This window comes from Pinus tabuliformis, chromosome 5_2, assembly GCF_031772625.1.
Source record: "Pinus tabuliformis cultivar Carrire ecotype Pingquan chromosome 5_2, CPIR1, whole genome shotgun sequence".
Lineage (NCBI taxonomy): Eukaryota > Viridiplantae > Streptophyta > Pinopsida > Pinales > Pinaceae > Pinus > Pinus tabuliformis.
Genome location: NC_142306.1, coordinates 583,892,735 through 583,905,413, shown reverse-complemented (window position 1 = coordinate 583,905,413; position 12,679 = coordinate 583,892,735). Strand labels below are relative to the sequence as shown.

The window sequence follows — 12,679 nt, the reverse complement described above, 5'->3', positions numbered from 1 at the left end:
GATTTCCATAACTAAAAGCATGATGATGTGAACTTCTAAATACTCTGTCATATTATTGATATTGGAAACCTCAACAATATCACATATTGTTACAAAATTCCACATCATCATAATTCTCTAGGTTACAAATTTTCAACATTTTTTTATATTTAAAATATAAATTAAATAATTAATAATAAATAATAAAAATAATATTTAAAACAATTAAAAAATAAGAGATAACTTTTTATTTAATTTGATATATTTTTTCCTAAATGCATCAATAAAATATTAAATATAGAAAACTTACCAATTGGAAATTCACATTAATATAATTAAAAGAAAAAAATCTATTAATAAAAAAACTAACCAAAGAATAAATAATATTGAAATATAGAAAATATATTAAAATTAAGTTAAATTATATTTATTTTTGTATATTTAATAAATAATTCAACCTATAAAGAATAATTATTGAAGTCATTAAATGAGTGAATTGGGTTTATCTTTGTTGACTATTAAGAAATATTGTTATCTTCTTTACCAAAGTGTTATTCTAGCAAGTGACAAGATGAACTCACTGTTATAATGATTTTGAAACTTCTTATTAGATCTAAATAATATTTCATTTTTTTATTACTTTTACCCATAAGGTATTTTCACCTTACTTTCATAGTTGTAACATACCTGAAGAAATATCTATAGGCTCCCATTCAACAAAACTTTTTTCTTTGTTTACGGCTAAGAATTTACCATTTTCTTATGTAATATTCTTCTCATGGTATTAACAAATATTATTCTGGTCACTATACTCAACAATCAGCCCAGAATATTTGTAACATAACCCCTCTATGTTTTACAGGACCCATAATGGAACCTTTATATCCATTTATACAACTTATAAGAGAGATACAATCATTAGGCATGAATGACAACATTACTTGGATAATCAACATAGACATTCGCACATTATTATCTTAAGTTTATTATGGCCAACTTAGCAATATATTATGTTTATAATTCTATGTCATAATCAAATTATTCTGACCAACCCCTGGTTCAACATGCATAGATAGCCTATCTAACCTCATTGGAAATGATGATCAACAACTTATACAATTACAATCCTTGTTTCCTAATCATTCCACATGCAACAAAGATATTACTTATTGATGAATTCCACTACTGTCTCAACCATTAGTCATATGACCATCTGAGAACAATGGCTTCATATAAGCACTAATAGAATCATTAATGCCAACACACTGGCTTTATCATGGTTCAAATTCCACAAATACTGACATATATCTTAGCGGCTACACCTAGTCCATCAGGAAAGATGTATAGAATAGATACTTCATGTTGAATGGCTTACAAAATATGTATATGTTTGTTATTTCAAGCATAGTTGTTCATCATCCAGTAACACATAGGAAAAAGTAACAATATAACATAGTATATACTTCTACTAATGTTAACATGGACTTCATTAATAAGCCGTAACTTTCACATGCAACCAATTATCTTGTGAAATCCATTAAAATTGATAATCTATAAAAGTCACATACAATTCCTTTAATCATTGCAACAAAAGAATAAAATATAAAGGTAATAACCCATACAGTACATTCCACGCATATGAAGCCATCTTAAACAATCACTTGGACAGAGGAGCACCACCACCCAACCATGAATCATCCCTAATTCCCCCCTAGCGGAAGTTCTTGCCAAGGATCAACTGTCCTCTATTTATCAATGCATTGGGTATTTAATACCCTCTTTCACGATTTAGTTTCCAATAGTGACATCCCACTTTTATGGATATTTTCCATTTTCCTAGGTATTTTTCGAAAAAGCTTGTATTTATCTCCCTGGAGGCTTTAAAATCTTGCCTTTGTCTCCCAAAAAGCTTTTATGTCCGATGGATCTTTATCTCTTATCCATCCGATGGATCTCCAACCCATCCAAGCTTATCTAGAATCACACCTAGAAGTTTCATCATGAAAGATTCATCTCTATCCCATTCCTCAATGGGATTTGGCAAGAATCTCCTCTCTCTTGGTGCTCCACCCTCCAACTGATTTATTTTATTAATTTATTTAATAACACATTTTATTTTCATATTATGTATCACCTAGATTTCCTCAGCTTAGGTTTATTATAGTTTAACCCACAAAGGAGGGTATCACACCTAGCTTTAAATCATCTTAGGTTTACAATAATTTAACACACAAGAGAGGGGTGTTACATACTCCCCCCCTTAAATTTTACACTGTCCTCGGTGTATCACTGCATCATGTCCTCATTCACAGGTAGCTGAGTTCTGAATCAACATCTCTCATGGCTCTACCATCGAATGAAATTTTTCCGATGTACATTGGTTACAAGGAGTGCTCCTCTTCCATAGCTACATTGGTCACCAAGAGTGATCCTCTTCCACACCTACGTTGGTCAAAAATAGTGCTCCTCTGTCATAGCTACATCGGTCTCAAGGAGAGTTATCCTTTTATAGCTACATGTAACATTGTTTTCAAACCATTTGTGAGAATTTGTAGATGCAGAATTTTAACTATCATAATCTGTTACATAATATTAATAAAGAAACTATTACTCATTTTTCATTTTAAATGAAGAATGCATGTTTGCTTCTGGCATTCTTCCAAGCCTTTGTGTTCTTTGTTCTTTTCATCCTCTTTAAACATGTTTATCTTAATGATTACTTAACCATTCGTGACAATGCATAGGTATATGTATCACAATAATTAAGTTGGGATATGACCATGACCTTCCTCCATTATATAATCCTCCTTTCAGGTATTAGGTGAGATTTTCTTTTATTCACCAATCCCTAAAAAAAAATTGTAGTTAACAATGCTACTATTCTACTCTTTAATTTGATTCGAACTTGTTGGTAAATACACCTACTGTCTCTATGTCGAAAAAAATGCAATATCCCGAATTTGATGGATAATTCCCAAACAACAACCACCCCATGCCATTGCTTTCTTCCTAGCAAGGACCAAGTTTTTTATCATAAACATGCCATTTATGTCATTAGATATAGAATTTAAAAGATTCTATGATTGATGACTAAATTTATCTGACATGTGAAGAGGACTAGAACATGAGTTCCTGTACATATGTTCAACAAAATTCCACAGAAAACGGGCCAAGAACCTTCACAATCATAATTACTCAGATCCTTATGAGCAACTTGCTGAGTTCAAGAACTTATAACCAAGTGTCCTCTCTTGTAAGAAATATGCAACACCTTTCCTTTTCCTCATACGAGGCTCTTCTTTTTGGTTTAAGGATATTAACCTTATTAGTGTTGTCACAAAAAATATGTATGTACATTAAGTAGAACACCATTTTTATTTCCATGCTAAAGTTAGGCGTACAATTCTCCTTTTACTAGGAGACAACTATAAGTTGGAAAAAGTGTTACTTGAAGAAGAGGTGTCAATGCCTACATGCTCTAGAAGAACCAAATAGAAGACTTCATAGTACGAAACTAGCATCCAGGTTGGCCACAAGTGACACACTCAAGTTGCTCATCGTGGTTGTACGTATTCTTACATGCATTCACATATTATGGTGGAATTTAATTATATATTGTGTGCTCTGTGGATTGGACTCATGCTATGTGCTTAGTTTAATTACATGGTATGCCGAATGGTGAACAAAAATATGCCACAAGTAACAAATTCACAATCTTCACCATAACTTTTGACATAATTAGCATGATAATGCACGTAATAATTAGAAGTAGTGTTGCAGACAGTGGTCTTCTATCCATTCAACATGCGCATATTTCTCTGTTTGGTTACCTTTTTTTCCTTTTTCAGGAACCTGCAAGTGCGTATTGAAGAGGTGTATCCCTCTAGAGCAAAATATTTGTGAAGGTTTTGTGAGGGGAAACTGCTGGAACAACACCCCAAAATGACACCTACCTTGGCACATTCTGTCAGAGATCACCATTCTCTAATCGAATGACGGTGGTGTTCATTTCCATGCAGGAAGTGATTTGACGCAACAAGGGAACATGTTTAGTGGGCATGTTTGCAACCTCAAGGCTAGTGGTTGGCATAATGGATCATTGTCCCAGATTCTTAAGAAGATGGTTTCTCTCCATGAAACCTATAAATTCCAAAACTTAATCATGGAAAGCAATATTAGCAGGATTTTCTGGAAACAACGAACTCGTATTCAGTAGATAAATGCAATCATCTCAACGACATAAATTGCTTCCATTTTAATCCAACAATCATTGTCTTCTCCCTCTAAAATTTATGGGTTCATTAAAAACTGCTAGGAGAGAAGACACGGCAGATGAAGAATTCTCAGAGAATATAATATCTAATGTCCAATGGAACACTATACGAATATGCCCACCGAAGGAGTATATGACTATGTCCAACGATAATAAATCCTATTAGTGAAGTGATGTCCTACGTGATCCCGATTCCTTGAACAACAAATCCTGAGAAGTGTGTTTGTTGCCCACCTTGAACGAGACAACTATTTTATGGCATTCTTATATCTCACAGTATAAAGGTTCATGTGAATTTTAATAATAGCTAACTAAGAAATAAAAATTACTCCCTACATCATCTAAACAGACTCCCAAACTGCACATTAAACAAACTTATACATATATATTTTCATTTAGGTTTAATAAATCTCAGAAAGGAAATGAATCATACTGTGTACTCTTCATATTTGTCGTATCTGTCATAGCCATTATCAAATGATCGATCTCCACACATGGCACGATCCTCCTTATCTTACATTCTTTTGCGAAACTAAGTCATATATTTGCAGAGAATATGCATATATATAAACCTTAGTTAAAGTATTAGAACCACAAAGGAAGGATATTCACGCCATTTTTACCTCCATGGACTAATGGCACGATCATCTGTATTTTATATCGATGGTAAGCCTTCTCTTACTTATGGCCTTACATAGGCTCAACTCTCACAGCTACAAATCGAGATAACTCTTCCCAAAACAAGCTCACTTATTTATGCACTGCTCTAATGCATAGGAGTTTTAACACACTCTTCACTGTAAGGGTAAGCATTATCCCTTCTTCTCGCACTTATCCCTCATGACGTAGAGACAAGATATGATATATGGTTATATTTATCCATAGATAATCATCATCCTATCGCCATCGGATAGTTATGCTCTCTAGTGAAAGAAACAACATTAAAAAATTTGATAAGAAAGTAACTCATCGCTTGCTTTTTCCTGTACGCGGTGATAGTCAAAATTTCTAAAGAAAAGAAACAACCATGCTATGACTTCCTTTATCCCTCTGAAACTATGGTGAAACAGGTCAAAAAGCAGTATTTAAAAAGAAATAACAGTCTTATCAAGGAAACAATATGAGTAAACAACAGATTGTGAAAGGCAACAACGAGCTCTGGCTTTTCTTCGATCCTCGTGGAACAGTGCAACCACTCTTGACATTCATGCCTTTTTGGATAACCATATCCTCTGCATGTTTGATTTTTATCCTTTCCACTCTCGCAGCGCAATTAGAAACATCAACAGCCAAGGTTTCATGTTGGGAAAAACCACCTTATTTATTCAGTGTGTTTCTTCCTTCAGCCCAAAAGGCAGCGGACAAGGGAAACAACCGTCTTTGCTCTTATTCACTCTCCAACACAAACCAAAATCTTGTGGCTTACCATCCACAAAATGCATTTCTTCCACGTCAATATGGCTTATGGAAATTAAACGATAGTTGTGGATAATTCTTATTTATTTTAGATTCTCCATATCGATATGTTTAATTTATTTTCAGATTGCATTTACCAGTATGTCCGGGGATAGTATTTCTATGTTCGTAAGTCAGTTAGTTGACGAAAATTCAAACCTCATACATTTCTAGGCTATGGATAAGGTGAAGTATGTCCTACCTTCTTACTTTCCCAATCTTTCCTTTTTTTTTTCTAGCGGATAACCCATATCTCAATGCAGATGGTGGTTTCCAATTCTTTTAACTTTCATTTGCCTATAACATGTGCTCACACGAGCGACCACCATTTTACTTGAATGATTTTCAATGGGTGGACTCATTAAATTTTTATATAATCCCATATCCATCCTGCATATTTCATTAAAACCCTTCTTCATATCTAATCTACATCCATAAAAAAATAAAAAATAAAATAAAAACAAAAAAAACAAAAAACAAAAAAAAAAAACAAAAACAAAACCAAAAAAAACCTCCAGCCTAACGAATTACCCCACGGATTGTTTAGCGTTGAAGTGATTAATATTGTTTGCACATTCAGGTTGAATTAATCTTTTACAACATAAATGCAAACGTGTTAAAGTTGTCGCAGAAACTTGGTGCCTACGTAGATGACATCTAACACGTAGCCACAAGGGAGGAGCATCCCCACGATGCATCATCAGACCTTGCAGTGATTAAAAGATTAATTTAGATAGGTCATTTTCACCATCAGACACTCTTCCTAATTACCACAAAAAATTTGTCTTACTTTCTAGATGAGTTGTATATGAAACATCACTATAGCATAAACATCTCTAACCGGGTGGAGTAAATCCTCTATGAGCTAGCCGCAGCTCTACTTGTCTGTTGAAGCTTTTTGCCAGAGCCTGGAGACCATGTCTCGGTCTACCTGAATAGCCTCTTTGATTTTTATTTTTATTATATTTATAGTTTATTTTTTTTAAATCACTATACATATTCAAACATATATTTATCTCTGAAGTGTAGCCTTTGTATGTCGGCCTTCACCTTATTCTGATAATTAGTAGGGTTCGTTTAAGTCTATTGCAACTTATTTTAAAGTTGACCCAATATTAATTTCTTGATATAATTATCATACATGATCCCTCAATAATTCCTCATGTTAGTATTTGGATTTTATTTAAGGAATCCTAACTTCCTTTTAATCCAAGAAATCAATATCATCTTCTATGTTAAATTTCACCTTTATGGATTATAGAGTTTTTATAATTTAAAACTGGTAATTGAAAGTGCTATAGCGGTGGATTATTCCAAAGGCCTCAATGTTTGAGCCTATGCTCTAATACCATTTGTAACATACTGTTGTGAAACCAACTCACTGTTGGAAATAATACTAAGAGGGGGGGGTGAATCAGTATTATAAAAATCTTTTCAATTCACACAAAAATTTGTATACGCAACTTCAGTTCATGAAAACGGCGTGTATACGCAACTCTGGTTAATGAAACTTGCGTATAACTTGCAGACTTATAATTTTAATTTATTCTTCAGATGTTGATCATTAATCTATGTGTCAGAACGATATAGACATTTACCAAAAAAATAGAGTAGACAGTCACATAAAAGAACACAAGATGTAAGGTGGAAACCCAATGTGGGTGAAAACCACCTGCTGCAATTTGTCTCTATCTTTTTTCAATTAGAAACTTCTTTTTACAATGATTTTGTACTGGTGCAGTCTTATACCAGTACGCAGGCTGCTACCTGCAGAAGGCTACAACCTTCTCTCGTTCTCTAGCTTCTCCTGGAAGGGAGCTACAACCTCCTTTAGCTCTTGTACTAGCTAAAACACTAGTACACAAGCTGCTACCTGCAGAAGGCTACAACCTTCTCCTTTCTTCCAGGGACCACGTTTCATAAATTTTCAGTCTAGATCCATGAATAACATCAATTATACATCAAGTATATCTGCAACAATCAATCCCCTTTGTACAACCCAATATAGAATCAACCAAACACTTCTCAGAATGTTGTAACCAGAAAACAGTAACAGTAACCAGACACCAATTCTGAACCCAGAACACTACAACTATAACCAGAAGTAGCTAAAGCATATTTCATGAAACGTACGCTACTTTACTATGCAGAAACCTGCGTACATACGCAACTGTATCAATTCCAACCAGCGTATACGCTTTCTTCAGTTGCTGAACCTACGTGTATACGCGCCTGTGCCGCACCGAACCTGCGTACAGATCTATAAAAGACAATTCTCCTTTTTCAAGTATTATTATACCCAGTTTATCAGATTTATAGATTTAATCATGCGCCAAATATAACAGATCAAACATCATATAATGATACTACTATTCAAGCCTTAATATCTTGATTCATCAACAGAACTTGTCCATCTTTAGCGCTCAGGTTCCTCCTTGGTTCAACAATACACCATAAATCAATCACCAGTATTCCAGATCTTGCTCCTCTTAAGATATTCAACACTTTAGTCGATACACTTGCCAAAAGATCTCCTTCCCTTTTATACACTTAGGCCTTACTCAAACCATGGTCCAAAACCATTGAGAACCAATAACAGGGACCCAATACATGGGTTCAACACTTTGGATGCAATACCAAGGACCAAAACCATATGTTCAAATATGTCAGACTAAATACCATGGATCAAACATAAATTTTCCCACATATATGTGCTTTTCTTTGCATGAAAGTGCATGCATATGTATGCGCGCCTTCTAAACTGTATACCAATGTGTATATGCGATTTTGTTACAAGGAACCTACGTATACCTCATTTCCTTTCATTTTGAGAGCTTGAACCGTGATCTTCCATTTGAGTGAGTTGCCATCAAGGACAACACCTGTGCCATAGTGCCTCACTTCCTTTCATTTTGAGAGCCTGAACCGTGATCTGCCATTTGAGTGAGTTGCCATCAAGGAAAATGTTATCACCCCAAGAAACTCACCTAGGTTGCAAATCGGTGATGCTCGGGAACATTACAAATTCAACAAAATAGTTGGATAAATGGTGGATGAATGAAACAAATGCTGCATATTCAAGCCAAATAACCACTTCTACTATGATTGACCCCAGACATGGGTGAACACCCCCAGACTACAAGGCTTTTAACCACCAATTACTCACAGTTTGAAGATTTGGTGATAATGGAGAAGACTGACCACACCAGCAGATGCAGAGGACCCTATGATGGCCGGCTGCAACCAGTTAAAAGGTCTGTAAATCTAGTTTCTAATACACAGACAGGATGACAGCTATCTATGCATTAAACAACAGAAACCTGCATACATGTTCAATGATACATGCTAAATCCTAACACAGAGGTGGGATGACAACCCCTCTAAATGCTAAACATTCACATCACATGAACAAATGCAAAATAGGCACAGCCTGGAACAAGAAGAAGAAGTGGAAAGTAAGCAATTGACAGCAAAAGAAGCTTGTATTAGTTGGAAATGAAGACCAGACACTGCAGGTTACAAAGTAGTTATAGTCTCCAGAAGTTGAACCTTACAACAGATTCACCTTCATCTAACCCTCATCATCCTGATTACATCTCTGTTCTGGGTATATATGGTGCTTCATTACAAAATATCTCCCCTATCCTATGCGTGGAGGGATCATAATGGATCACCACCCGCTCTAACTGCTTGGTATGGGTCTCTGCTATAGCGTGACTGTGTCAGTAAACAAAATTGATCTTCTCTGATATTCCGTTGTCCTTCATGAGCAGGTGGAATGTCGGCTAAAAGAAACCCATAACTAATAAATGTTTTTAACTGCTCGAGGCTGTCTTATTTCCTTCTCGGCCAAGCTATTGGTTAATTGCGATCGCCTGTTGCGCTGTACTGCTCCGTGACTGCTTTAGCAAATTCCGTGCCACTGAGAGATCTTACCCACTTTGCCACATTTTAAACTTCAACAGTTAATGCATGCATAACTCCTCTATCGGGTTGCCTTTCGGGTCGCAATCGCATATAATAGCCGGCCGATCCTTGCCTTTTTTATATTTTGACTTATGCTTAAAAAACATTGAAAACATGAGAAAATGGTTGTTGGCGGAATTGAAAATATGTATATTTCACTTCCCGGACCCTTTCGGGTCTGGGCTTCATCACTATCGGCGCTCGCCCAAGGCTTCCTTTGAAAGTCCTTTATCGACCGAAAACATATCAAATACATTGAAAATGGCTTGCGCGCGGACTTGAAATTTTATAATAAATTCTTTGTAGTGCCATCGGGTCCGACCCATCAGGTCGCACGCATGCCTTATATAAAAGCCCAGCCCCTTTTGTTTTGCCGATAGCGAAAAGCTGATGCAGCGTGAGCCGTTTATCTGTGCACGTGATCAACGGTCCTCGCTTAAGCGCTAATCTCCATTGCCACTGCCCTTTTGAAAGCGCCCATTGCGATACGCCGATGCGACCCGCCGATGCGACCATCAGCGATCGCTGATCGGCAGTGTCCCACTATCTGTAAGTCCTCCTCCACGACCCGCCGATCCGATCATCGGCGATCGCTGATCGGTAGTGTCCCACATCACTGCCACTGCCCGCCTGTGCCGATTGTGAAATGTCGATGCGATCTAGACCGTTGATCGGCCAGATCGAACGGTTATCGCGCATTTGGTCCTTTAAGCCTGCTATTTGGGTTTTTGCATGGTTTTGGAGTGTTTTTTCCTCCCGATAGTGTATTTCCGCTCTTCCAAGGGCTCTCCTCTTGCGATGGTTTTGAATTTGAATGATCCTTAAGAGGATTTTGAAGGCTTTTGGGGCACTTTTGGATCCATTTTTGGGCATCCTTCTGCGCGCAAGCAACCCGATCAGGACTGTATTTGATCCTCAAATGTTGGATTATATGGCAGAGCTAACACTGGCTCCTTCTGGGGATGGGATCCTCCCTGTGAGGTCTCAAGAACTGCAGACCAATGCCTTCATACAAAACAAGCTTAAAAAACATTTGCCTAGTGTCCATTGGGCATGGAGTCAACTAAGCATACAACAAAACACTGTAAAAGAACTTAATTACAAACATTAAAGCCTGAAAACATAAACTTCAAAATTTGCCCATTTGCTGGGCCACCAAAATTGTTTCTCCTGCTCTCAGCCCGGTTCATCATAGATCAGCAGGACAGGATTTATTTGATCCCCTACCTCAAACAGTTTGGGACATTTGAGCTTGATAGGTAGATAGGGATCACATTTCACTTCCCTTCTGCGTATTTTTCTCCTTGGATGCTGTTCAGAGGAGCCTTTGTACACCTGCTGGATAGCCATGAATGCTGTGTACCTATTTTTATCTTCTGTGGCCTGCAAAATAAATATGAAAGATGCATCATTGTTTTCTTGTGCAGGGGACACAGAGATAACATTTGCTCCTGAATCTTTGTTTGAACAGCCCTCTTCCAAGGAGGAGTCCCATGACTGTGCATTTTCTTCTTCTGCCATCTGGTAAGCTGCCCTTTCATTCCGAGTGTTGGCCATCTGAGCAGGCATCAGAATATCAAGATTGAGGTGATCAGTCTCAAGCTTGGGCATTGAGCTATTTCCTGCCTCAATGTTCATGGGGCAACTTAGAGGGTTTGTCACTTGAGCATACAAAGAAACAAAAAATGATGGAGAGCTTTCCTCTCCCTTACTGATCACTAAGTTATTCCCCCCGTGCTTTAGGAACACATCATCTAGGGCCTCAATGTGTGCAATGGACCTAGGGGGTAATTGTCTGAACCAATTTCTAGCCTCTCCCTCTAAGCTTCGGACAAAAACCCTCATCCACACATCCTCTTCATAGATATCCAGGTTATCGGCCTAGCTATAAAAGGACTCTAAATGTTCTTTAGCTAATATTCCCTCTGCACCAGTAAACTTAGGCATGTATTCTCAAAAATCTCCTGTAGGCATGGTACTTAAAGGAGAAGGCGAGACCAAAGGTCCATACCTGGCAGCAACTATTCGTTCTATCTTTGTGAGCGCTTGTTGACTTGCCATGACTAAGGTGACGTAAAAGGATACTGGTGGACTAAGTGGAATGGATCAATGAAAAGGATGATAGAGACAGAGGAGTACGATGGACAGTATGGATGCTTTTTTCAACTGAGGTCCGAAAGGGAAATGAATGACTAAGGAGCTGAATGAATCTCTGAAGGTAATACTTCAACAACAGAGATACATAAACTTCTTTAAGGTTTACCTGATCCTAATGCTCCTTCTGCAATATTTTCTTCTGCTTAATAGTCTTCTCAGGATCAGGCACTGGCCAGCTAGTGATTTCTGAAGATTTCTTCGAGCATGCTTCACGAACTACGCCAAAACTTCAATGTCGAGTCGCCAAAGGATGGCCTTCCTCCAGTGGAGTCGCCAGACAGATGATTACAACCAAAATCTGTGTTCAAACCTTGTCTGTCATCAAAGCTTGAAGCTGTGTCGTCTCCCAGGGAAGCTGAGTTTCGATTCTCTTCTCCCGGCAATGGCGCCATTTAATGTTATCACCCCAAGAAACTCACCTAGGTTGCATATCGGTGATGCTCGGGAACATTACAAATTCAACAAAATAGTTGGATAAATGGTGGATGAATGAAACAAATGCTGCATATTCAAGCCAGATAACCACTTCTACTATGATTGACCCCAGACATGGGTGAACACCCCCAGACTACAAGGATTTTAACCACCAATTACTCACAGTTTGAGGATAAGGTGATAATGGAGAAGACTGACCACACCAGCAGATGCACAGGACCCTGTGATGGCCGGCTGCAACCAGTTAAAAGGTCTGTAAATCTAGTTTCTAATACACAGACAGGATGACAGCTATCTATGCATTAAACAACAGAAACCTGCATACATGTTCAATGATACATGCTAAATCCTAACACAAAGGTGGGATGACAACCCCTCTGAATGCTAAACATTCACAGCACATGAACAAATGCA

At 37.3% G+C, this 12,679-nt stretch overlaps 1 pseudogene; it reads right to left on the bottom strand.

Moving 5' to 3' along the window:
• The window catches only part of LOC149160338 (serine carboxypeptidase-like 50), a 40,211-nt pseudogene extending 30,022 nt beyond the window's left edge, over positions 1–10,189 (bottom strand).
• Between the last annotated feature and the right edge of the window lie 2,490 nt (positions 10,190–12,679).